This window comes from Elephas maximus, chromosome 9 (genome assembly GCF_024166365.1).
Source record: "Elephas maximus indicus isolate mEleMax1 chromosome 9, mEleMax1 primary haplotype, whole genome shotgun sequence".
NCBI lineage: Eukaryota > Metazoa > Chordata > Mammalia > Proboscidea > Elephantidae > Elephas > Elephas maximus.
The window spans coordinates 41,911,066-41,936,718 of NC_064827.1; the positions used below are offsets into that span (position 1 = coordinate 41,911,066).

At 43.6% G+C, this 25,653-nt stretch overlaps 1 non-coding gene across 1 annotated transcript; it reads left to right on the forward strand.

Moving 5' to 3' along the window:
- Nucleotides 1-24,813: 24,813 nt before the first annotated feature.
- On the forward strand, nt 24,814-24,920 carry LOC126083461 (U6 spliceosomal RNA). Its single transcript, XR_007518807.1, has one exon. It is a non-coding gene; the product is annotated as a U6 spliceosomal RNA (small nuclear RNA).
- Nucleotides 24,921-25,653: the final 733 nt, after the last annotated feature.

Consider the following 25,653-nt stretch of genomic DNA (forward strand, 5'->3'; position numbering starts at 1 on the left):
GGGGAGATGAGAGGGTATGGGGGTCAGAAGCTGGCCAAATGGACACGAAAAGAGAGAGTGAAGGGGAGGAGTGTGCTGTCTCATTAGGGGGAGAGCAATTAGGAGTATATAACAAGGTGTTTATAAATTTTTGTACGAGAGTCCGACTTGATTTGTAAACTTTCACTTAAAGCACAATAAAAATTAAAAAAAAAAAAAGGAGTCTTGTACATCTCAGTGGATACCAGTATGGAAGTGCCAATGACCCTGGATTTTAGATGCTAAACCTGGAGTGGGGCAGGTGGGGGTGAGATTGGTGGTCAAAAAAGACAAAAATCCTGAATTAGCTCAAATATAAGCCTGAAATGAATGACTTTACCTGAAATTAACTAAGATTAAATTTTCTGCCAGGAAGCAAAATAGGGCTTGAAATAGAGAATAACTTGAGTTGCAGAAAAACAAAGAGCATGGGGACTGAAAATTCACACTTGCTAACTTGCCAGAGAATGGAAATGGCTAGGACTCTTGTTCAAGAGTACTCTACAAACTGAGTAAGCAGTGCCCCACAGACATCCCAAGAAGACATTGGGAATTCTGCTTAGGCAGTCTTGGATATTGCCACTTTTCTTTATGAAGAAATAAATCTCCTGGATTGGCGCTCTTGTTGTCGAGTCGCTTCTGACTCATACTAATTGTGGTAAAGTTGTGTCTCAACTTGGCTGGGCCATTATTCTTGGTCGTTTGGCAGCTATGATGTAGTTTGACAATTTGGCAGTTGTGTAATGATGTAATGAACTCCATGATCAAAGCTGCTATGAGCAGCCAATCAGCTGAAAGGGAGTTTCTTGCGGGGTGCAACCTGCCTCCAGTATAAAAACATATGTTCCAGCTCACTCTCTGGATCCTGCATCCAGCTCATTATCATCTGACCTTCTGTTCTTGGGACTTGAGCCAGCTGATCTGGGGATTTGTCAGCCTCCACAGCCTCTGAGCCAGTGGCCTGCCACCCGACCTACCAATCTTGGGTTCATCAGGCGCTGTAGCTACATGAGTCAGGAAAAGCCTCCAGCCTGACACCTGACTCACGGAGTTGGGACTTGCCAGCCTCTACAATCATGTGAGCCATTTCCTTGAGTTTAGATAAATCTCTCTCTCTCTCTCTCTCTCTCTCTCTCTCTCTCTCTCTCTCTATATATATATATATATATATATATTCCACTGGCTTTACTTCTCTAGAGAACCCAGCCTAAGATAGTGACCCTATAGGACAGAGTAGAACTGCACCATAGGGTTTCCTAGGCTGTAATCTTTATGAGAGCAGATTACCAAGTCTTTTCTTCTGTGGCACTGCTGATGGGTTCAAACCACGAACCTTTCAATTAGCAGCCAAGTGCTTAACCATTGCACCACCAGGGCTCCGTCTTAGATTGATAGCTTCCTAGAAATGGCAGAAAAAGAAGATAGAAGTAAGACACAATATAGATAGCCAAGGAAGTAGATTTACACTATTTATATGAAATTAAGGTGTAACTTTGTGAGACCCACTTCAGCTAAGGAAAAAGGCAGTACAGCCTGGTGGATAGAGCCCTGCATTTGAGTCAGAGGTCCTAGGTTCAAATCCCAATCCTGCCTCTTACTGAGTTATGTCATCTGGGGCAAGAAATTTAATCTCTTAGAACCTCAGCCTCCGATGCTGCCAATCTCTTGGGGTAGTGTAGGATTAAACAAGAGCAGGTATGGAAGTCGTCTCATATGGCCAGATGCGTGGTAGTTGCTCAATGAGTACCTGCTGAAGAAAAAAGCCCTGCCTCTAATCCCTTCCAAACGTCAGTTTGCTTCTTCCCCCAATATGGTTCTGCTTCCCGCTCATGCTTCCACCTCAGACTGTGGTCTTGCCCTGAATTAATCTATAGATGAGTATTATCTATAGATAGATGACCCAGGACCATGACGCTGCCCCACACTAATTCAAGTGTTATTTGTCCTTTGGATTCCAGCTGCCCTGCCGGGCTGGCTGCCTTACCCCATAACCCCCCGCTCCCCAATACCACCAACACCCCGTCCACACACACACATACCCCTCCCTCACTAGCTTGTGCCAGTGAGGTACCTACTCACTTTGAGGCTAAGCCCACCACACCCTACATGTGTCGTCCCAAAGACATCTTGGAGTTTTACCTTATAACTGAAGAGAAACCGTCTAAAATAAACAGATGGGTCTGGCTTAATAATTAAAAATAATAATAATAATAATTAAGCCAGAGGAAAATTGTGCAGCTATATCCTATTTTGCAATTTAAATGGTGTTCAGGCCAGGGTGCCGAAGGGCTCTTTTCAAAGGAGGCCGAGATGCTGAACTCCACCCTCAGTATTAAAAGGAAGGGAACCTGCTTTAAAAGGGGTGGGTCTTTAAAACTTCCCTGGGGCTGGTAGAAAGAAAAAAGGAGGTGCACGGGGAAAGAGCCTGAGAGACTGAGAGGGGCCCTAGGGGCTCTACCGGTGGGAGGCCTGCGTGCCTTCCTGACAGCTTGATATATTTCAGTGACAGAAACTGCTGACCGGACTCGTTCTGTTTAAGTTTGCACGTTTTGTTGGCTTCCTGGTTGTAGGCGTGAGTTATTCTTTCCAAGCTCCCGCCTGCGTTCACTGTTCTCCCTTTAACGCACTTATGTCTGGGTTCACATTCTTAATAACAAAGTAAAATGTCCTATTGTCAGGGCTTCCAGAAAAAAACTGAGCACAGAAAGAAGCAGTTAAGACAGCTGGGATTGCACCAGGACGAGGGATAAATTCAAGACGCACACCATGAAACCTGGGAAGTTCCATCAGCTTTTCTAGGTTCTCTTGAGCCTCCACATCCCCCAAGGACCTAATTGTCCCTAAAGAAAGCCATTAGTGTGCACAGGCTAATGAGACCCTCCAGTCACTGGAACAGAGAGACTCAATAGGGAGTCCATTTCTGTACACTTGGCAATAGGCTGCTAGAAACACCTGGTCCTCTGAGCCACCCCCAGGCTCTAGTCAGGGTGGTGCTGACACCTTCGACCTTGGCTCGTGCTTAGAGAGATACCTCTGAGGAGTCAGATGACTTCTCTTTGGTGGGCACTGGCCACGAGACTAGGACTCCAGCTCCCATCTAGGGGATGTTGTGTCACAGTTTCATCCTTGAACGATGGCTTTTGGGGAGGCCTTCTGGCAGTGAAAAGGGCTTTTTTCATGAACCCCAAGGTGGAGACACTAATAGGAATCAGCTGTTTATTTCTGGAATTTGGAATTATTCCTAGACTGGGGGGCCACTTGGCGACATGCTGATTGACGCAGCAACCCCCATTTAAACACAAACTAACTTCCACAGACTAAATATAATCATTCAGTTGCTACCCACATTTCCTCTGATAGAAACCACCGGGTTCCTGGGGTAGCCCAAACCTATACACAGACAAGATGCTGTGTAGCAGCACCTTTGTTCCTCAGGGAGCTCCGTTTGGCCCCACCTAGGTAGTTTCATCTCAGGACAGTGCCAGACCATCTCTACCCTCCCCCCCCCGCCAGAACATGCACTGTGTTACCTGCCCACCTTGAAGTCTAGCCAATACTTTTAAGTCTCAGGAGTCAACATCTACCTGCATTGTTTAAATATTGGCTTGTGACCTTGGACAAGTCTTAACCTCTCTGGATCTCTGTGAAATTCAATACTATTATGTCTCTTGGTGTGTTGTGGTGAATATTAGACTTAATGTCAGCAAAGGACCCTGCCATATAGGAGGTTTTGAATAAATGGTGTCTATTAGTGGACATGTCACACTGGGAAAATTTGCTACAGAAGACCTCTTTAAAGTGTTGAAAAGCAAAGATGTCACTTTGAGAACTAAGGTGCACCTGACCCAAGACATGGTATTTTCAATCGCCTCACATGCATGTGAAAGCTGGACAATGAATACGGAAGACTGAAGAAGAATTGATCCATTTGAATTATGGCTTCAGTAAAGAATATTGAATATACCATAGATTGCCAGAAGAATGAACAAGTCTGTCTTAGAAGAAGTACAGCCAGAGTGCTCCTTGGAAGCAAGAATGGCAAGACTTCATCTCATGTAATTTGGAAATGTTATCAGGAGGGATAAGTCCCTGGAGAAGGACAATATGCTTGAAAAAGAGAAAGACAATGAGATAGAATGACACAATGGCTGCAACAGTGGGCTCAAACATAGCAATGATTGTGGGGATGGCACACGACCAGGCAGTGTTTTATTCTATTGTACATATGATTGCGCTATGAGTTGGAACCGACTCAATAGCACCTAACAACAATGACATTAGTAGTGGAGTCCCTGGGTGGCACAAACAGTTAAGTGCTAAGCTATTAACCAAAAAGTTGGTGGTTTGGGGCCACCCCAAGGTGCCTCAGAAGAAAGGTGTGGCAATCTACTTTCAGGAAAAAAAACAGTCACTGAAAACTCTATGGAGCACTCTTCTACTCTGTCTTAGGCTCGGTTTTCTAAAGAAGCAAAACCAGTAAAGAGTATAAATATAGAGAGAGATTTATATCAAAGGAACAGCTCACACGATTGTAAAGTCTGGAACATCCCAAGTCTGTGGATTAGGATAGAGGCTTCTCTTGATTCACATAGCCACAAGAGCTGGCGAACCCAAGATTGGCAGGTCGAAGAGGAGGGCTCTTGCTCACAGGCTGTGAAGATCGACGAATCCCAAGATTGGCAGTTAAGCGGCTAGCTCAAGTCCCAAGAACCAGAGGTCAGATGAACAGGAGACAGCTGCAGAATCCAGAGTGAGCAAAAACACCAGAATGTCTGCTTATATTCGGATGCAGGCCCACCCCCAAGGAAACTACCTTTCAACTGATTGGCTACTCACAGCAGATTCGATCATGGGGATGATCAAATATAAACAGAGAATCATGGCCCAGCCAAGCTGACACACAATCTGAAACATCACATACTCTGACACACATGGAATCACCATGCGTCAGAATTGATTCAATGGCAATTGGTTTATAATAGTAGCAGCAGCGGTAGAGTAATTGCGTATTTGGAGTAATAAGTATTCATTCCAGCCACGCATTTGATTGATCTAGTTCAGTGGTTTTCAGGTATCTTATAGCAGCAGAACCCTGTTCCTTCCCAGTGAAATCTCACCTTGAATCCCCATTCCATAAAGCACAGTAGGGGAGCTATTCTGAAGGAAGCAGGGGAAAGAGCCAGGACCTTTGCAACCTGGCTTCCCTCCATTTTCCTGTTGGGGCCCTGAAGCTCCTGCATGGGGTTCCAGGATGACTCACACCAGTTTAGAAACCATAGGTTTATTCTACAGTTGCTGTTTCATCTCCCAATACCAGAGACCTAGAAGGCAGAGTCTGAACTCATGAGCTGATGCAACATGATGTCCTGGCTCTTGCCACACAGCTTTGTCCCTGCTCTGGTTGGAGCCTTCCCTTCGATCACCCAGATGAGTATAATGCCTCTGCCTCAAGCCCTTCCTCTCTCCAACCCATCCTACCCATGGCTGCCTGAATTCTGTGTTTCAAGCACAGCTCCTATCTTATTATTTCCCTCTTAGAAATTGTCAGTTCCCATTCCCTCAACCTAACAATCACAGCTCCTCGCAACTCCTCATAACCCTATTTTTTAAATGTCATCTCCCATCAGGTTTTTTTTTTTTCCTTGCATTTATATGTTACCTTAGATATTTAACTAACTGGATCCTTACAATGACCAAACACAGCAGGTTTATGGAACAGGATGTTAAATGGAAGTTTCAGTGAGGTGCAAAGACAATGGGAAATACATTCCAAATGAGGAGCCAAAGCTGTTACAGAATTTTCAAAATATGTACTGGAGAACTGGTTATAGAGCCTTTAGACTCCTCCTCCACAATGAAGGTAATGAGGGTGGGCATTGAAGGATGAGGATTTCTTTGGAGGGAGCTGTAGTATGAACCCTACCCCCAAAGGGAAGGGTGAGGGTGCCACCTCCCAACCCTGGTAAGAGTAACTTCAAGGAAATTGGGAGAGCTGTTGATGTGCTGTTAGACTCCCCTTACCACACTTACATTAAGGGGATAAGGTGGGGGATATCTTTTCCTCATCTCAATTCAAGAAAGGTAGGTTTTGAGGAGATAATTGATATGCCCCAGGGTGTGGAAAACACAGAGGTCTGGTGTGTGCCTTCTGCCTAAAATTAGGCAGCTAGCTGCTTCAACAGGAGAACAAAGGAAAAATAAAAGGCTCCCCCAGCATGTGGGGCAAAAATGATGTCAGTGTTCTCCACAGACCACATGTGGGCCTCGCATGGGAGAGAGCAGACATTCAGTTATCTTAGGTTGTTCCCAAGAAGACCCCCCAGAAGGGCAGAGAGAAGCTGAATGTGTGGCTGGGTTCCCAGGGCTTAAGGAAGGAGAAAAGGCAACCTGGTAGGGGAGTGGTTAAAGCACTCAGCTGTTAACCAAATGGTCATCGGTTTGAACCCACCAGCTACTCTTCAGGAGAAAGATGCGGCAGTCAGCTTCCATAAAGATTATTGTTGTTATTGTTAGGTGCCGTCGAGTCAGTTCCGACTCATAGCGACCCTGTGCACAACAGAACGAAACACTGCCCGGTCCCGCGCCATCCTTACAATCGTTGTTATGTTTGAGCTCATTGCTGCATCCACTGTGTCAATCCACCTCTTCGAGGGTCTTCCTCTTTTCCGCTGACCCTGTACTCTGCCAAGCATGATGTCCTTCTCCAGTGATTGATCCCTCCTGACAACATGCCCAAAGTACGTAAGATGCAGTCTCGTCATCCTTGCCTCCAAGGAGCATTCTGGCCGCACTTCTTCCAAGACAGATTTGTTCGTTCTTTTGGCAGTCCGTGGTATATTCAATATTCTTCGCCAACACCACAATTCAAAGGCGTCAAGTCTTCGGTCTTCCTTATTCATTGTCCAGCTTTCACATGCATAAGATGTGATTGAAAATACCATGGCTTGGGTGAGGCGCACCTTAGTCTTCAGGGTGACATCTTTGCTCTTCAACACTTTGAAGAGGTCCTTTGCAGCAGATTTACCCAATGCAATGTGTCTCTTGATTTCTTGACTGCTGCTTCCATGGCTGTTGATTGTGGATCCAAGTAAAATGAAATCCTTCACAACTTCAATCTTTTCTCCGTTTATCATAATGTTGCTCATTGGTCCAGTTGTGAGGATTTTTGTTTTCTTTATGTCGAGGTGCAGTCCATACTGAAGGCTGTGGTCTTTGATCTTCATTAGTAAGTGCTTCAAGTCCTCTTCATTTTCAGCAAGCAAGGTTGTGTCATCTGCATAACACAGGTTGTTAATGAGTCTTCCTCCAATCCTGATGCCCCGTTCTTCTTCCTATGGTCCAACTTCTCTTATTATTTGTTCAGCATACGGATTAAATTGGTATGGTGGAAGAATACAACCCTGATGCACACCTTTCCTGATTTTAACCAATCAGTATCCCCTTGTTCTGTCTGAACAACTGCTTCTGGATCTATGTAAAGGTTCCTCATGAGCACAATCAACTGTTCTGGAATTTCCATTCTTCACAATGTTATCCATAATTTATTATGATCCACACAGTCGAATGCCTTTGCATAGTCAATAAAACACAGGTAAACATCCTTCTGGTATTTTCTGCTTTCAGCCAGGATCCACCTGGCATCAGCAATGATATCCCTGGTTCCACGGCTTCTTCTGAAACTGGCCTGAATTTCTGGCAGTTCCCTGTTGATATACTGCTGCAGCCATTTTTGAAAGATCTTCAGCAAAATTTTGCTTGCATGTGATATTAACGATATTGTTCTATAATTTCCACATTCAGTTGGATCACCTTCCTTGGGAATAGGCATAAATATGGATCTCTTCCAATCAGTTGGCCAGGAAGCTGTCTTCCATATTTCTTGGCATAGATGAGTAAGCACCTCCAGCGTTGCATCTGTTTGTTGAAACATCTCAATTGATATTCTGTCAATTCCTGGAGACTTTGAAGAAATAGAAGATTTTTATCAGCTGCTGCAATCTGAAATTGATCGAACATGCAATCAAAATGCATTGATAATTACTGGCTATAAAGATTACAGCATGACAAACCCTAGGGGTCAGTTCTACTCTGTCCTGTAGGGTCACTATGAGTCGGAGTCAACTCAATGGCAATCGGTTTTTTGGGTTTTAAGGAAGGAGGAAATGGCCATTTACTTTTGTAAAGGAAACTGCAGGTGAGAGATCACTAGCCATAGGAATGGGAAGGGGAGGGGCGCCAACAAGGGGAAAGCACCTGAGGAGAAGGGTCTGTGTCAAGCCTACCAAACCCGGACAGCACCAGTGCCACAGCTATAGGTAGTACCTCTGAGAGCCAGAAATCTCATGAAACTGCTTGAGTTTTCATCTCATGGCAGGGGGAAAATTCATTCCACGGTCTGGATTAAAGAGACGGTGAAGACAAAGTTACTTTATGATTGTATCCCAAAGTTACTTTATGATTGTATCCCAAAGTTACTTTATAATTATATGATTATATGTGCTTGTTCAACATTAATGTGTATTAATCTCACCAGTAAGAGCTGTGAGTATTAATCAGAAGTCTTTGTGTGGCTTTAGTAAATAAAGGAAATTTACTAACTCATGTAACTGGGAAATACAGAGGTAAATCTGGTTCCTAGAACTCAAATGACCATCAGCTCAAATTTTCCCTCTCGCTATCATCTGCTTCAACTAGTTTATTGGGCTCATTTGCTTCCAGTGCAAATTGGTTTTATCCATGAAGAGGGTGCAACCACAGGCAGGGAGTTATAGGCTTGTAGAATCACAGCTTAGCTCCAAAAAAAAGAGCAAATTGCCAGAGGAGTTCTTGATTGTCATGCTTTGGGTCAAGTACCCACTTGATGTCCAAAGGGAAAGAGTATTTGATTGGCAACCTCACCAGAACAATCTGGCATGTAAGAGCTACCTTTCTCTGAAGGAAGTGGGCTAGAACTATCTAAAGAATGGGGCAGGTATGCTGAGCAGACTGAAACACAAATGCAATAGTTGCCCACATTTTGTAACAGAAGACACTGAGACGCAAAGATGTCAAACGGATATCCTCCCTAACCAACTACTAACCCACTGCCATCAAGCCGATTTCAACTCATAGCAACCCTATAGGACAGAGTAGATAGAACTGCCCCATAGGGTTTCCAAGGCTGTAAATCTTTATAGAAGTAGACTGCCACATCCTTCTCCCATGGAGCAGCTGCTGGGTTGGAATCACGGGCTTTTCAGTTAGCAGCAGAGCACTTTAACTGCTGCGCCACAAGGGCTCGTTATACCCTCCCTACACATTAGAAAATAGTGGCAATTACAACACTTTGGGGTTCCTACTTATAAGCAGAACAATCATGGTAGAAATAAGATCACAGATTCAAAAGTCTTTGAAACATGGCTTTTTCATTTACTGAAAGGGGCTGGAAGAAATGAGAGGAACACGTGCCAGGCTGAAGCTGGGTAAGTGCTTCGGCTCAGTTCAGTTCTCACACACTAGTTTCCTAGATTCTCTTTTTATTCATGAGTATTACCCCAAGTCTACCCCTTCCTCCTTTCCAGAAATTGTTTTGGGACCCACAGGGAAGAGGGTCCCTTGTATTCAGAAGTAAACAAATTTGTACATTGCATTGGAAAAGTTGACTCGGGAGTACATTTTAACCCTTTCACGCAAGAGTTAATTTTTTGTTGTTGATGGCATGTGTTCTCATTAATGGAAGGCATGCTGAATCAAGGAACATTTCTGAAGTTTTATTATGGAATGTGGATTTTTATACCTATTATGTGGGGCATCTATGTCCCTCTGGACTCTAGGGGTAGGATTATGTGGGACACATATGTCCCCCCAGACTCTGCATTGCCTTCTAGTTCCCTTGTTAGGTGGGTACAATGTATGGCACTTAAAAACGAGGTATTATATGAACATGGAATCATTGCAAGAAACACAACTTTCAAATAACATACAGGAATCCAGAAATATGCTTACAAGGTTTATCTCACTGTACAAATGCCAAAAGAGACAAGTTTTGCAAAATCACACTTCCAGGATGCAACACCTCATACAATACTGTAAAAACAGTAATTTGCGGCACATGCCCATTTCTTCCCTTTCAAACAATTACACAGGTCTCCGCCTGGCAGCAGAACACACTAAAAATGAAAAAGCAAGTTCCCAAGAAAACTGAGAGGTAGAAAACATAGGTGGACAAACATATATCCCATTACTCATAAAAGGATTTTAAACACTAGGGAAATAAGAGTAAACAAAGATAAAATATGCATCTGAAAAGGGATTCAGATACACATTTAGAAAGAAAGAGAGTGGTAGAATTCCTTCAGAAGAACAATGGGGGTATAACACTGAGGCAGTAAAACACTACAGATATTTGTATTAGTTGAATTTTTAACTTGAAGAACACATGACATCAAGTCCTTCGGAATTCTGGAGTGTTGAATTTCCTCACCACACTCTCTCGGCATCCAAGGAGGAGACAGAGCCCTGGACTTGGAGTCAGGCCCTAGATGACTTCCACTGCCTTGAAGATGACACTGAGAGGAGATGGAAGAAAACACTACCATCAAGAGGCTCACCACCCTGAAGAAGGAGAACTCTAACACAAAGATATAAAAATCTGCCAAGGGATTCAACTATGACTCTGTGTATTAGAACTTCTGGAGACATATTTAAATGCTGGAGCCCCGGTGATGCAGTGGTTAGGAACTCGGCTTCTAACCAAAAGGTTAGCAGTTCAAATCTACTAGTCTCTCCTTGGAAACCCTATGGGGCAGTTCTACTCTGTCCTATAGGGTTTCTATGAGTCAGAATCAACTCAATGGCAAGGGGTTTGGTTTTTTGGGGTAATCCTTCCCAGGTCTTCTGAATAGGAATCTCGAGCTCAGATATTACCTCCTGAAGCCTTCAGACAACGTGGCTCCCTTCCCTGTGTACCTGTTGCTGTTAACTTCTGTCCAGTCACCCCCTGATTCATGGTGACCGCATGCACAATGGAGCAAAATTTGCCTGGTCCTGTGCCATTCCTATGATTGGCTGCAGATGGAACCATTGTGATCCTTACAGTTTTCATTGGCTGATTTTCAGAAGTAGATTCCCAGGCCTTTCTTCCTAGTCTATCTTAGTCTGGAATCTCCATTGAAACCTGTTCAGCATCATAGCAACACACAAGCCTCCACTGACAGGTGGTGACTATACATGAAAACCATTAGCCAGGAATTGAACCTGGGTACCCTGCATGGGAGCCAGGAATTCTAACACTGAACTACCATGCCTGTGTACCTGTACATACCTCCATTCTGGGTTTTTATCATACTCCTCATTGGTTGTGCATCTTCCTACCTGCCTTCCTGCTCCCACTGGACTTTGAGGCTTATGAGTCAGAGAAATACTTATGATATGTTTAGAGAAGTCTTTTTTCCAGAAAGCAGTTGGGTATTCAGAAATAAAGGTAATGCTTACACTTTTACATTAATGTTTGGAATTTGTATGTAATATTTCCCATTTAATTGGGAGGTGGATATCCCATTAATCATCTTGGAATTTAGAAGCAAATTTCCTCAAACTACTATAACACACCCTGAGATTTACTTATGAGTCTAGGCAGTGACCATAGTCTAAATATATTTTCAGCAGCAGGACTGAAAAGTAAGGAGGGAGAAGAGGACAGCTGCTAGGCAACTCAATGCAGGAAGCTGCTCTGACTTTATCTCTTGGCCAGTGACTTACCTACAGCTGCCACATGACAGGGGGACCCAGGCAGTAGATGAAACACTGTGAACATCACCCCATTACCAATTTTCACATTTCAGAAGGACATAGAAATGGGTAAACAGATCATGATAAGCCCTAAAACCACATCACATCTCCCTACTCCATACTGTTTATTTTCAGTTGCTGATATCATTGGCTTTGTCATCAGGCAGTGACATTCATGTTTCTCCTCAAAAGCCCTCTGGGAACAAATGTGCCATGGGATCACCTTCTCCACCAGCTGAGCCAGAATCACAGAATTCTGGAATGTAAAGTTAACAGAAAAACCAAAAAAAACCCAGTGCCCTCCAGTCGATTGAGAGATCTTCCTAATAATGGGAGATGTGTTAACATTTCTCAGGTGCCTACTGTGAGCCAGCCACTTTTTTTGTTTTTGTTTAACTCTCACACTAACCCTGATGTGTAGGTATAATCGTTCTTATATTTTAGATGAGAAATCTGAGGTTGGGAAAATGAAGTGAGCTGCCCAAGGTTACACATTTAGTAACCAGATCAGTCGGAGAAAAAATTGAAGTTGTCAATGACTTTATTCTACGTGTATCAACAATCAATGTCCGTGGAAACAGAAGTCAAGAAATCAAATGACCTATTGCATTGGCCAAGCCTACTGCAAAAGACCTCTTTAAAGTTTAAAGGAGCAAAGATATTACTTTGTTGACTAAGGTATGCCTGACCAAAGCCATGGTCTTTTCAACTGCCAACGTTGCATGTGAATATGGGATACCGAAAAAGGAAGGGAGAAGAATTGGTGCATCAAACTGTGGTGTTGGCAAAGAATATTAAATATGTGGACTGCTTAGTGGTTAAGCGCTACAGCTGCTAACCAAAGGGCTGGCAGTTTGAATCCACCAGGCGCTCCTTGGAAACTCTATGGGGCAGTTCTACTCTGTCCTATAGTGTCGTTTTTTTTGGACTGCTAAAAGAACAAACAAATGAGTCTTGGAAAAAATATGACTAGAATGTCCTTTAGAAGTGAGGATGGCAAAACTTTGACTTGCTTACTTTGGACATATCATCAGGAAAGACCAATTGCTAGAAAAAGACTTCCTATTTGGTGAAGTAGAGGGCCAACAAAAACAAGAGAAACCCTCAATCAAATAGATTGACACAATGGATTCAAGCATACTAATGATTATGAAGATGGCACAGGACCCAACAACTTTTTATTCTGATTTACTAAGATCACCATGGAAGCCAACTTGATGGCAACAACAACCACCACCACCAGATCAGTATGACACCAAAACTTCAGTTTCTCAACGTGGGGATTGTTACAAGAGACTGTGCTCAGAGTCGTGAGAGGCCACATGGTTAAACATGACGCATCCTCTGAGGTGCCAATTTTATTCAATGGTAAATACTTTAAAACACTGTTTTTATTAGAGCAAATGTGAATTTATTATAGGGCGAATACAAATTTGCACAAAACTTAAATATGAAACTAAAAAGTTCACACTTTTTGAGGGCTACTTCTGGCTTTGCCCCACACCCCCACAGGTCCTGCCACTCTTCTCTGCCATGAGAGATTTAAAAGCAGAACAATAAGTAGGTCCTCAGATTCAGCCCAAATGGCACTCAGGAATGGCGCCCCCAAATGGAGGAGGAAGGAATGGCTTGTTATAAAAAAAGTAGGGAGTTATGGTGATCGTTTTTTGCTGCCAGACACTTTGAATACTCATCACTGAAGGGACTGCTTATTACATAAGTCCATGGGTTGCCAAGATCCCTTACCCTCTGAGGCTCTCCAAAGATTTCCGAAGCTGTTCAGTGTAGAGATAAGAATCTGTCACTGAATGAATGAGCCAGCACCCCTGCATCCTCCCCAGCCACACCACTTCTTGTCCTTACCCCTCCCACTCCAAGACCTTACTTCCCCTAAGTCCTAGTTTTTTGTTTTTTTCATAAAAACAGCAAGAATCATCTTTGAAGTGGTCGCAATCATCTCGGACCTGCTTCTAAGCTAGGTAGGCCAGCCTGCACTCTGCTTAAGGCTTGAAATCCCTCCCAAGAAGTTAGTCGCTAAATCCCAAAGAGGATGAAAGGAAGGACTCCAGCCAGACCCTCCACCCAGTGCAGTCAGGCACACCATGGCCAGTCACCTGGCATCGTTTGAAGCTAATAGGTATAGCGGAGAGAACCACAGGATAAGGCAAAGAAGGGCATGGCCTGGCTGGGCTGTGGAAGGGGTCACTGCTCTGGAGGAACAGAAGCAGAAGCAGAGTCAGAGCCCTCAAAGTGGCACCCCCATCTACAAGTGCACTGCAGCCAGTCTGCGCCACTCCCAGCTCCCAAGCATGCCTGCTCCCTTGTCCCAGCCACCCACTGGCACTTGCCGTTCCCTTTGACTGGGAGGCTCTCTTCCCTGCTCATTGCCTGGCTAATTCCAACTCACCCTTTAGGCTTCAGCTTCAATGTTGCTTCTTCCAGGAAGTTTTCTCTGATTCCCTCCAATCAAGAAACTTCGTTTTTATTCTCATTAAAAAAAAACAGTTGTCATCCTGTCTATCCCAACTCGTGGCAGCCCCATGCATTTCAGAGTAGAGCTGTACTTCATAGGGTTTTTAATGGCTGTGATCTTTCAATGTCTGTGGTCTCCAGGGCTTTCCTCCTGGGCACCTCTGGACAGATTCCAAATGCCAACCTTTCAGGTAGCCAAATGTTTAACTTTGTGCCATCCAAAGACTCCTATTTACTCCCATAACACTCCCTGTTTCTGTTTCCCCCATCCTAGCACTTATCAGACTACACTGTATTGTTATTTACTTGTCTGTGAGTGCCACAAGAGCCAGAATCCCCAGAGACAATGTTCAGTGCTTAGTACATGCTCTGTGAATGTCTTCTGAATGAAAAAAATTTAAAGGCATGCTATAAGTCCACAAGGATGTCCACTGGGCCACGGAAATACGCTTTCCTGGCAACTCAGCCAGCCTCAAAAGTCCATAGCAGCAAGGGGCCACTTTTGAGAGAAGCCTGTGCACACAACCGAGCACTTCCCATGTGCACTGAGGACACAAGATGAGACAGACAAGGTCTCTTCACTGGAGAAACTCTCGGTCTAATGAGGGAGACTATTAGGAACACAATAGCAAGGACAGATTGCTTCAGTACAAAGCTGTAAATGGTGACATAAGTGAAAACCAAACTGGGTTGCTTACCGGTGCTTACATACTAATCTCGTTGCTTTAGAAAATCTCACTAGACAAAGGTTTAGGAGAAAATGTGCATGAGAATGTTGAGCTATAACACTGTACAAGGTAATTGAAAAAGCAACAAAACTCTTCATGACTGGGAAAATACTCAAAAAAAAAAAAAAAAACAAAGGAGACAAGTAATTGTTCTCCTCATGTATAGAAAACCATCACCCACAAGTAGACTTGGAATTATTCTATGTTGCCTAAATGGGCAGAACCAGGTCTGACGGAGGAACTAAAAACACTTGAGAAAAGTCTAGCACAGTAAAATAAACAATGTCTAATATCAGAATGAATCATCTGGCATGATCATGAGTTCCCCACTGCTGGAGGTGTGCAAGCACACACTAGGGATTCTGAAGAGGGTGGAAGCTTAGCCTGTCAAACATTCTGAATTAAAACACAATGGATGAAATTCAAGTTCTTGACATACTGCTAACAAAGATTACATAGAGGGAATAGGTTGTAAATTGTACTCAATTTTTATTAGAATAACTGGAGAGTGGAGACAGACTTCTTTCTCTTCCACTCAAAAAACCTGTCAGAATAATAGCGAGAGGAACTTTACGTAGGATAGTCTTAATTATGTTCTAACTTACAAAGGAAACCTTTAACCAACTTCCATACTTTATTGATAATGCAATAGTTTTGTCAAAACAAGTAACCTCTTGGTTAAGAACTGCTGGCCTAAGGCGTTGTGCTAGACGGTTGCTAAGGTTTGTCCAACCAAAAGATCAGCCTAACCAGTGGCATCACTACGGTGGTGCAGGGAGGTTTGGACTGCATCAGGTGATACTGTCAGAGGGGGTGACACCAAGATGACTGTCCATAAAATTTTTGTGCAGTGTTTCAGCAGAAATATATTATTTTTTATAAAAATATCCCTGTAGTTGTAGTTAGCCCTGGTGGCACAGTGGTTAAGAGCTTGGCTGCTAACCAAAAGGTTGGCAGTTTGAATCCACCAGCCATTCCATGGAAACCCTATGGGGCAGTTCTACGCTGTTCTATAGGCTCGCTATGAGTTGGAATCGATTCGACGGCATTAGGTTTGGTTTTTTGGGGGGTTTAATGTGCTCCAGTCAGAGCTGTCATTATTAGTCAATTACAATGACGCTTTGGATAACATGATTTTGCCTGCATGTGTTACAAGCACGCGCTGTTGTTGTTGCTTCTGCCAACAACATAGTCACTGATTTTGTCAAACTTTCTGGTGTTTTAGCTACAGTATTGTGCTAACTAGCATGGGAGGGTGACACCATGTGTTATCACGCTGGGTGACACCCTAGCGATGCCACTGAGTCTAACCCTAAAATATCGTGGGCTAGAGCACCTGTGTGTGGGGCCTTTACTAATCTACACACGGGAATTCTGGCAAAGATGACAGGTACTGTTTTCTTCTGACAATCCCGTGGGGGATCAGAAGCCTACACACAACCAAAGGTTAAAATGAAATGGACTTTACATGTCACACTAGAACCGCCTGGGGAAGTGGTAACACATTGTGCAAAGCAATCGTGACCTCTCTTGTCTGAATAAGTACCAGTTGAGATAGCTCTTTTTGTAAAGGATCATCTCTGTCTGCTAACTGAGCTCTGAGACAGAAATGACATTTTGCATTACCAGCCTCTAGCAACAAAGCCGTTTTAAATCAGAAATGCTGTGAGATTGTGCAACACCAAATCGGATATTACAGAAACTGGAAAGTTCCTATCTTCTCTGAAAATGCTAGAAGGGCCTCTCCAATTTCAGATCTTCATGGCCGCAGGAGCTGCGCTAGCTGCCCATTGCATATTTTCATGACCATCAAAGTCCTTGTGAGTGGAAATGTTCTATTTCATACTATAGGATTTGTGATGAATTCTAGGTCAAAGCTCAAGTTAAATTATAAAACTGAATGATTCTTTGGGACACCAAGGGCATTTGGAGATTGGGTCAATGTACAGAAAGATGTGGAAAAGCAGGACTTGATCTTCATCAAAAATCACAAAGAAACAAACTCATACTTTCCTGCCACCACCACCCCTGTCTTCACATCACCAAGGTCATTTTTTCTACTATACAGGAGGAAGAAGCGTCATTGCTGCTTGGTTGCAAGGGTTCATGGGAGCAAACACTCTTCTTAAAAGATCTATAACCTTCTGGTTGGTGCAACCCCACCCCCCAACCTTGGTGCTATGGTTGTAGTATGCACTGCTCTTCTCTTTTTAACCTTCTGAAGCAGCAACTTGATCATCAAACACTTATCTGTGCCATCCACCCTTGTGCAAATTAAAGTTGGCTTACTCTCATGGCAGTTCCTTCTGTAAAACTGAGTAAAATGAAGTTTAACCTCCTTATGCATTCAAAGGAAGCCCTGGTGGTGTAGTGGTTAAGCGCTACAGTTGCTAACCAAAAGGTCAGCAGTTCGAATCCACCAGGCGCTCCTTGGAAACCCTTTGGAGCAGTTCTACTCTGTCCTATAGGATCACTGTGAGTCAGAATCAGCTCGACAGCAACGGGTTTGGGTTTTTTTGGTTTATGCATTCAAAAAACCTTTATTGAGCCCGAATATGTGCTTTCTTGGTTTCTCAAATTGATTTTACTTACATAAAAAATCGCATTTGCGTATGGATATGTTATTTACCAACTATTTCCAAATAAATGTAGAGACAAAGGCTCCATAAAAATTATGAAAACGAAGGTAATATATCCCAAGATCCTGCAACCAACCCTTTTTTCCTTCTCTCTTTTTCACTCTAAACTTCTACCTAGAATATAAAATGCACTTTTATGATTATAATTGCCACCTAAAATCTACATCATGAGTCTGTATATCTGTGCTGAATTTCAGACCTGTATGTCTAACTTCTAACAGGTCATCACCTTCAGAAGTCTGGCAAGAAATCAGATTCATGATGCCCCAAACCAGACTTCATCATTTGACAACCCCTGGCCCCTCCTATTTACCTTCCCCTATTCAAAAAAAAAAAAATTTTTTTTTTATTCCCACACCCACCAACAAACCTGCTCCCCTCCACGTACCCCCAGTCTTAGTTGGTGGTACCACCATCTGCCCATCAGAAACATTGCTACCCCATAGGAGCCCTTTTCCTTCATCTTCCTCATTACATCAGACAGCAAATCCCATTGACTGAACTTCCCAAAGAGTCCTTACAACTTTTTTTTCCTTTCATTCCCAGAGTCACCACTGAGACCTCAGCAACTCTCAGCTAGACTATTTCACTGGTTGGGATCTTGACCTCCAGCTAAACAACCCCTGCATGAGCTTTCTAAAACACAAATTGAATCACGCTCAAACCTTACTCAAAATCCTTCATCACCTCTGGAATAAAACCCAGTCTTTGGAGGGATCTGACTCCTGTTTTAACACTGCAGCTGTATTTTCTTCCTCCCACTGCATTTAATCTATGCTTTAGGTCTACCCATCTTTAGTAATTCCTATGTATCATATTAGTTATTGCCACCCTATCTTTGCCCTTATTGTCTTCTCTGCCTGAAATCTTTTCCACTTTGTAAATCCTATGAACTCTTATCTGTGTGTCAAAACCAACTTCACGTGCATCGTCCTTCTAGAAGCCTCTCCTGACCCTTGGTTTTGCTGCATGTTATACTTCCATCTTCTATTAATCTTATTTCATTATTGTCACTAGGACTTCCCTATTAAACCATGAACTTGTTGAAGGCAGGGATTTTGTCTTATTTTTCTCTACCTCCTCAGTTTTGGGCACTGTGCCTGGCATACAGTGGGAGCTCCGTAAGTGCTTGTTGAGATGACTCTTTGAAAACGTAAAGTTTACAAAGAGTAAAAATGTAAACTAGGCTTGCAAGGGGGAGGAATGGGGGCAGGAAGGCTTTTTTTTAAACCATCGACAACTTTTCTAGTCCTTCAAAGGTGGAGATTTGGAGTCACCTCTGAAGGTACACTGGAACTTTTTTCTGAAAAAGTTAAATGAGCCTTTATGCAAAGTGAAGCTATGATCTTTGACTGCAATGGAAAACTTATAGAGGCAATGAGAAGCTGAACTGCTCTGTAGGAAAATATAAAAGGTAGACTTTATTGAGTCTCTGGGTGATGCAAACAGTTAATGAGCTTGGCTGCTAACAGAAAGTTTGGAGGTTCAAGTCCACCCAGAGGAACCACAAAAGAAAGGCCTGGCAATCTACTTCCAAAAAAAAAAATAAACCATTGAACTTTGGAGCCCATTTCTACCCTGATACACATCAGAATTGACTTGATGGCAACTGGTGGTAGTGGTAGATTTACTGATGACAAAGAGGCATACCCAAGATTAATATGGTATTCAGAGACTGAGAGTGAGGAGGAATGGGTGTTCCCCTGGGTGTTAGCAGAGTAAGGGTCTGGACCTGTGGGAGGGATGAACTGGACAAGACCACTCCTCTTGTGGGGAAGCAAACCAGCCCAGCAGCAGGGCCCCAGGCAGGTGGTCAGGAGAGGGATGGCCAAGAGGGATCCTTGTGGAAGAGCATGGCCAAAGGACCTGACACATTTGAGGTCCAGTTTTAAGGTGCCCCCAACTTCTGTGTCATTCCCCTTGTTACCCTATCCTTCAGTAAACTTTCTTAAATGCCACAGCCCCATCTTAGTGGAGCTTTCGGGAGTTAATACAGTGACCAGTGCCCACTGTCACAGAGTAAGCACACTGTCCTCCAAAATAGTCTAAAACGCAGGCAGAATTTATTACCCACCTGGCAAAGGAAATGTGTACTCCTTAAGAAACATCAGTGAGCCTCCCCCAAATTGAAAATGAAAGGGGCAGATGTAACATGGAGAACGGGAAATTTTTTCCAAATTCCTGACTGGTTCAAAAGTGGATTGTAAAGTCTCTCTTAAGATCGGCTACATTTCTGGTTTTGCATCACTGGAGCATGGTTCTCAAACAGGTCTGGAAAGGGCTGCAGAAGGCTGTGGAGGTGCCCGTGTCGCACAGTGAGAAAATTTGAATGAGCATGCTCAAGGCTTGGTGAAAGTTTTCCTTAACATCCCCGTTGGAGTAAAGCAGTACACAGGTAGCTTATAACCGTATGGGTTTTGACACAGATAGAAAATGGCCACAGTCTGAGGCCAAGGTGGCAAGCCACAACCAGGGTGAATTTTGAAATGTGCCAGTGGTCCTGAGAGATTCCAGGGCAGCCTAATAGAATCCTAAGGGCTCAGTTGACAGATATTTGGCTATTAAAGGAGAAAGACACCTGAACCTGGAACAACTAGAGATCTTAAACAAGAAAACCCAGTGCCATCGAGTCGATTCCAACTCATAGCGACCCTATAGGACAGCTTGGGGTTACGTAAATGTTACCATCATCCTCCCAAAAAGTTGCAGTTAACCTCTAAATCCAGTTCTTCCTTAGAACTCGTGATATTGACTCTGCCTTTGTATCAGCTGAACTCAAGGAAAACATCACATGAGAATTAGAGGTGGGAAATTGGCTCTATTCCGCATAAAGAAGGTAGTGCACTGAGTTACACACTAAAACCCACAGATGCTGGTTTTGTCTATTTAAGCAATGTAAGGCTTCCATGCTTTTATTTTTTTTAGAAATCATTATCATTTCCTTGCTATGAAAAATTACCACAGACATATTGTTCATTTTTTTTTTTTTTCAAAGCAATTGAAATTGTACATGGTGGGGAGGTTTTTAATTAGTCTATTCCAAGCAGAACTGTGTGTGCTCACTGCAGTAGGAACCTAATAAATTACTTCAGAATCTCAATTGGAGGCTTTGTATGGGAAAATACTCATGAGTTTGCACCAGCCAGAGGCTTCCTGTGAAGGGCCTTGGAAGCATACTGCTTCCAAGGTGTAGATCAAGTTGCTTGGAGCAGAATTTTGGGGGCAGTGAAAACAAGCAGACGTGGGTGGTGAGGGAAGCCACACGTAACCGACCAACAGTGTCTGGGGACAAAAGAACTTTTGGAAACCCCGTACCAGCCCCTGCTGCCCACTCCACGCTTTGCTGTTTATAAAGCTCTTTGCCTGCCCAAAAAGGCATTTCAGTTTTCAGATCATCCCAGTGGCAATTTTTTAAGTGTGGAGAAATCAGATGCTTGGTAAACACGTGTCCCAGACTAGTAAGAAGATGTTTATAGTGTCCCATTTAGATGTAGATAGATTAACTGATTGATAGGTAGATGAATAGATAGATAAGAGGTATATAAAATGAGAGGGCAAAAATGTTATTAGCCCAGCTGATAAGACAATTCCTCTCTAATGGAGCATTAAAAAAAAAATTTTAAAGTTGCCATTGAGTCAATTTCGACTCATAGCAACCCTATAGGACAGAGTACAACTGCCCCATAGGCTTCCCAAGTAGTGGCTGGTGGTTTCAAACTGCTGACATTTTGCTTAGCAGCCAAGCCTCTTAACCACTGTACCACCAGGACCCCTAATGGAGCATAGTATTTGATAATTGATAAGTTACTTGGAGTAAGAGGTAAGAGCCCAACAGACACACTCTTATGATTAAAAGATGGTCCCCAAACTGCTTTTTAGGGAGAGAGAGGCCTGCTGATTTCAGGATTCTGTTGTTGTTTGGTAAATAAGTTTCTTTGACACTCCTGGAGTAGAATTCCTCTGCAAAAGAAAGGGTTAAAAATTTGAAACTGGGGGTGAAAGATTCACGGAGAAAGGGATGAGAAAATAAAGCCTTGGATGGGGCCTTGGATGGTGGAAAGGAAAGGCATATCTTAGGAGAAGGAAACAGAGGTGTCTAATGGGATTTTGAAGTTATTTGCTGGAGAAAAATTCCTCCCTCCATCTTCCCTACACCCCAGAAGCAGACCCTGAGACTAGAATTTGTGTGCAACGGGGTTACTAAGGAAGTTCTCCCAAGGGAGACCAGTAAGGAGTGGCGGAGACAGGACAGGGAAGAGGAAAGACTCAAACAAACTTGTGATTGCAGACAAAGTCCTTCAGCCTGATCCTGAAGGGGAGCTCTGTAGTGTAAGACACCTCAGGGATGTCCCAGTTAGGGGCCCAGGAGCTGGGATTCCATACTCCTGAACTTCTCAGTCAGTGGTCAGGGGTGCGGTAGGGGAGGAGGCAGAGCAATGAGATAAACTCCCAGGCTTCCTTGGCCTGAGGGCAGACCTCTGGAGAAGAGCTTTTGGGTGCTAACCTTTATAAGTCAAAGAAGAGAGGGAGGTAGGAAGGAGCACAGAATGGTAAAAGGTGACCTGAGATCTGGTAGAACATTGATACTGTCCCCTGGAAAAATCTTTAATAAGTCTACATTTGCTCACCAATGCTTTGTATAAGTCAATCCTTCATGATAATAAATGAGAAACTGGCATACACATCCAGGTCAGATCTGCAGTTGGTAAAAGCAGAGACTATGCCTGTGGGTGCAGAGAATGGGGAACACTGGAACTCATTTCCAAAGATATTGTGCATACGAGTGAAGTTATACTACTGATGCAATATCAAAATGGAATTTCTGACATCAGATCTTGCTTTTCATGTGGTAGGTGCATGTACTCACATCTCTGATCATTTCTGCTAATAAAACATCCATGGCTCCTCATTGCCCACATAACACATGCAGGTATTCCAGATCCTCTACAATCTCGCTCCAGCCTTTCCTTCCAGCTTTATTTGACCAAACACCTGCCACATGCTGCTGCCCATCCACACCCCATACTGTCTTTGCACAGTAGCCACCAACTAAACTTTAATGTGCTCCAGGCGCGGGGCTGATAGAGGTTAACCAGTTGCCGGTGACTCATAGGGATCCTATAGGACAGATTAGACAGATTAGAACTGCCCCCATGGGGTTTCCAAGGAGTGTCTGGTAGATTCAAACTGTCAACCTTTTTGATTAGTAGCTGTAGCTCTTAACCACGGTGCCACCAGGCCTCCTAGTATGGGTTATGGCTATCATTTAATCCTAACAATATCTCCAAGCCTTAGGTGCTAGTTTCTTTTTTTCACAGGTAAAGAAACTGCATCCTGATGAGGTAAAGTCCAAGTTCTCTAAGCAAGTAAGAGATGGAGCTGGGATTTGGACCCAGGTTTGGGCGACTGCAGGGGCAGTGCTTTTAGACACTGTGAGATTCTGCCTCCACAGACATTCTTCTTCTAAAGCCTCTTCCATCATTTCAGAACATCATTGCCCTACCATTTTCCAAGGCCTGGTTCAAATGCCATATCCTCCCCTCAAAGCTGTTTAAATTAGTTAGATAAGTTAGGCAGAACTCTCGGAGGCAAGGGAAGAAATCTAAATACAGGGAAGGAATTGTATTGGTTTGTCTGGTTGAGAAGAATATGGCAATGGCTTATGTGTTTGAAGGGGGAGCTGTGGTAGCCAGGGCCTAAAAGAAGGACTTAATGCAGCTAGAATTCTCTCTCTACCTTAACCTTTCACCTTACATCCTCCCAGTTTAATAACTTCAGCAGTCCAAGACGTCTCTCTCACCGTGTATTTTTCAACACATGGAAGGGCTTTGATTGGCCTTGTTTCACTCATGAGCTTACCCCTTCTCTAGTCACAGAGTCCAAGACAGTAGAGTATTAGGCCCCACCAGGCCAAGGAAGCTGGGCTGTTACCACAAGGAGTGAGGGGTGCGGGGGGAGAAAAGCATTCCGGACAGTTCACAGCATTAGCTGCAGGGGCCTGAGGACTAATGGCTCCACACATGCCACCTAGCCACCCACAACAGGGGTCCAAGAATAAGTGGTACCTCCCAGTCCTTACAGCCAACAGCATTGGGTGCCCATAGTCTGGCTGCAAAACCCATCCACCTACGCTCTTTAGGGAACAGGAACATGCTTTCCTCTCAGATACTCAGGGGCAGCTGTCAGCCCCCTCCCCTGCTCAGCCATGACCTCCTACTGCAGCCAGGTACCTGTGCCTACTCCAATCACCCATGCTCATCTAGAACTGTAGGTAAGAGACTACACCACACACTTGGTGACCAACTACCTGGACACCTGAGATGAATCCATACAAGAAAAGTAAACAAACTCCTGGGCTCACATACCTAGTAACAGTTCTAACCACCTGGTGACAGGGCTTTACAGCTTCAAAGCCACCAATAATCAAACTAGCTCACACGACCAGCCTATTTGGGCGTATCAAAACAAGAAGCCAAGACACAGTAAGCAAACGTAAATAAATATAATAACATGGATGGCTCGGAGACAACAGTCAATATCAAATCACATAAAGAGGCAAACCATGATGGCTTCAGCAAGCACCCAAAACAAAGAATCAAGAAACGTTCTGGAAAAAGATAATTTTGTGGAATTACCAGAGGTAGAATTCAAAAGATTAATACACAAAGCTCTTGAGATCAGGAGGGAGATCAGGCAAAATGGAGAACAAGCCAAGGAACACATGGAAAAAGCAATAGAGGAACTTAAGAAGGTTATACAAGAGCGTAATAACAAATTTAAAAGGCTGCAGGAATTCACAGAGAAACAGCAAACAGGAATCCAAAAGATTAACAATAAAATTTCAGAATTAGACAACTCGATAGAAAGTCGTAGGAGCAGAATTGAGGCAATGGAAGCCAGAATTAGTGAGATTGAAGGTAAAGCACTTGACACCAATTTATTTGAGGAAAAATCAGATAAAAGAATTTTTAAAAAATGACAAATCCCTAAGAACTATGTGGGACTCTATCAAGAGGAATAACCTACGAGTAATTGAAGTACCAGAACGGGGGGTATATCAGAAAATACAGAGAGAATTGTTGAAGATTTGTTGGCAGAAGTCTTCCTTGATATCATGAAAGATGAGAAAATATCTATCCAAGAAGCTCATCAAACCCCACACAAGGTAGATCTCAAAAGTCACCAAGGTGCTCGCTTCGGCAGCACATATACTAAAATTGGAACAATACAGAGAAGGTCAGCATGGCCCCTGCGCAAGGATGACACGCAAATTCGTGAAGCATTCCATATTTTTAATACATGGAAGGTCAGCTTAACTGGACTGGACCAAAAGCAAAGAAGTTTCAGGGATAAAATGAAGCTTTAAAGGTCAGCGGAGCAAGGGCGGGGGTTTGGGGAACATGGTTTAAGGGGACTTCTAAGTCAACTGGCAAAATAATTCTATTATGAAAACATTCTGCATCCCACTTTGAAATGTGGCGTCTGGGGTCTTAAATGCTAACAAGCGGCCATCTAAGATGCATCAATTGGTCTCAACCCACCTGGATCAAAGGAGAACGAAGAACACCAAGGTCACACGACAACTAAGAGCCCAAGAGACAGAAAGGGCCACGTGAACCAGAGACCTACATCATCCTGAGATCAGAAGAACTAGTTGGTGCCCGGCCACAATCGACGACTGCCCTGACAGGGAGCACAACAGAGAACCCCTGAGGGAGCAGGAGATCAGTGGGATGCAGACCCCAAATTCTCATAAAAAGACCAGACTTAATGGTCTGACTGAGACTAGAGGAATCCCGGCGGTCATGGTCCCCAAACCTTCTGTTGGCACAGGACAGGAACCATCCCCGAAGACAACTCATCAGACATGAAAGGGACTGGACAGTGGGTAGGTGAGAGATGCTGACGAAGAGTGAGCTAATTATATCAAGTGGTCACTTGAGACTGTGTTGGCATCTCCTGTCTGGAGGGGGGATGGGAGGATAGAGAGAGTTGGAAGCTGGCAAAATTGTCACGAAAGGAGAGAC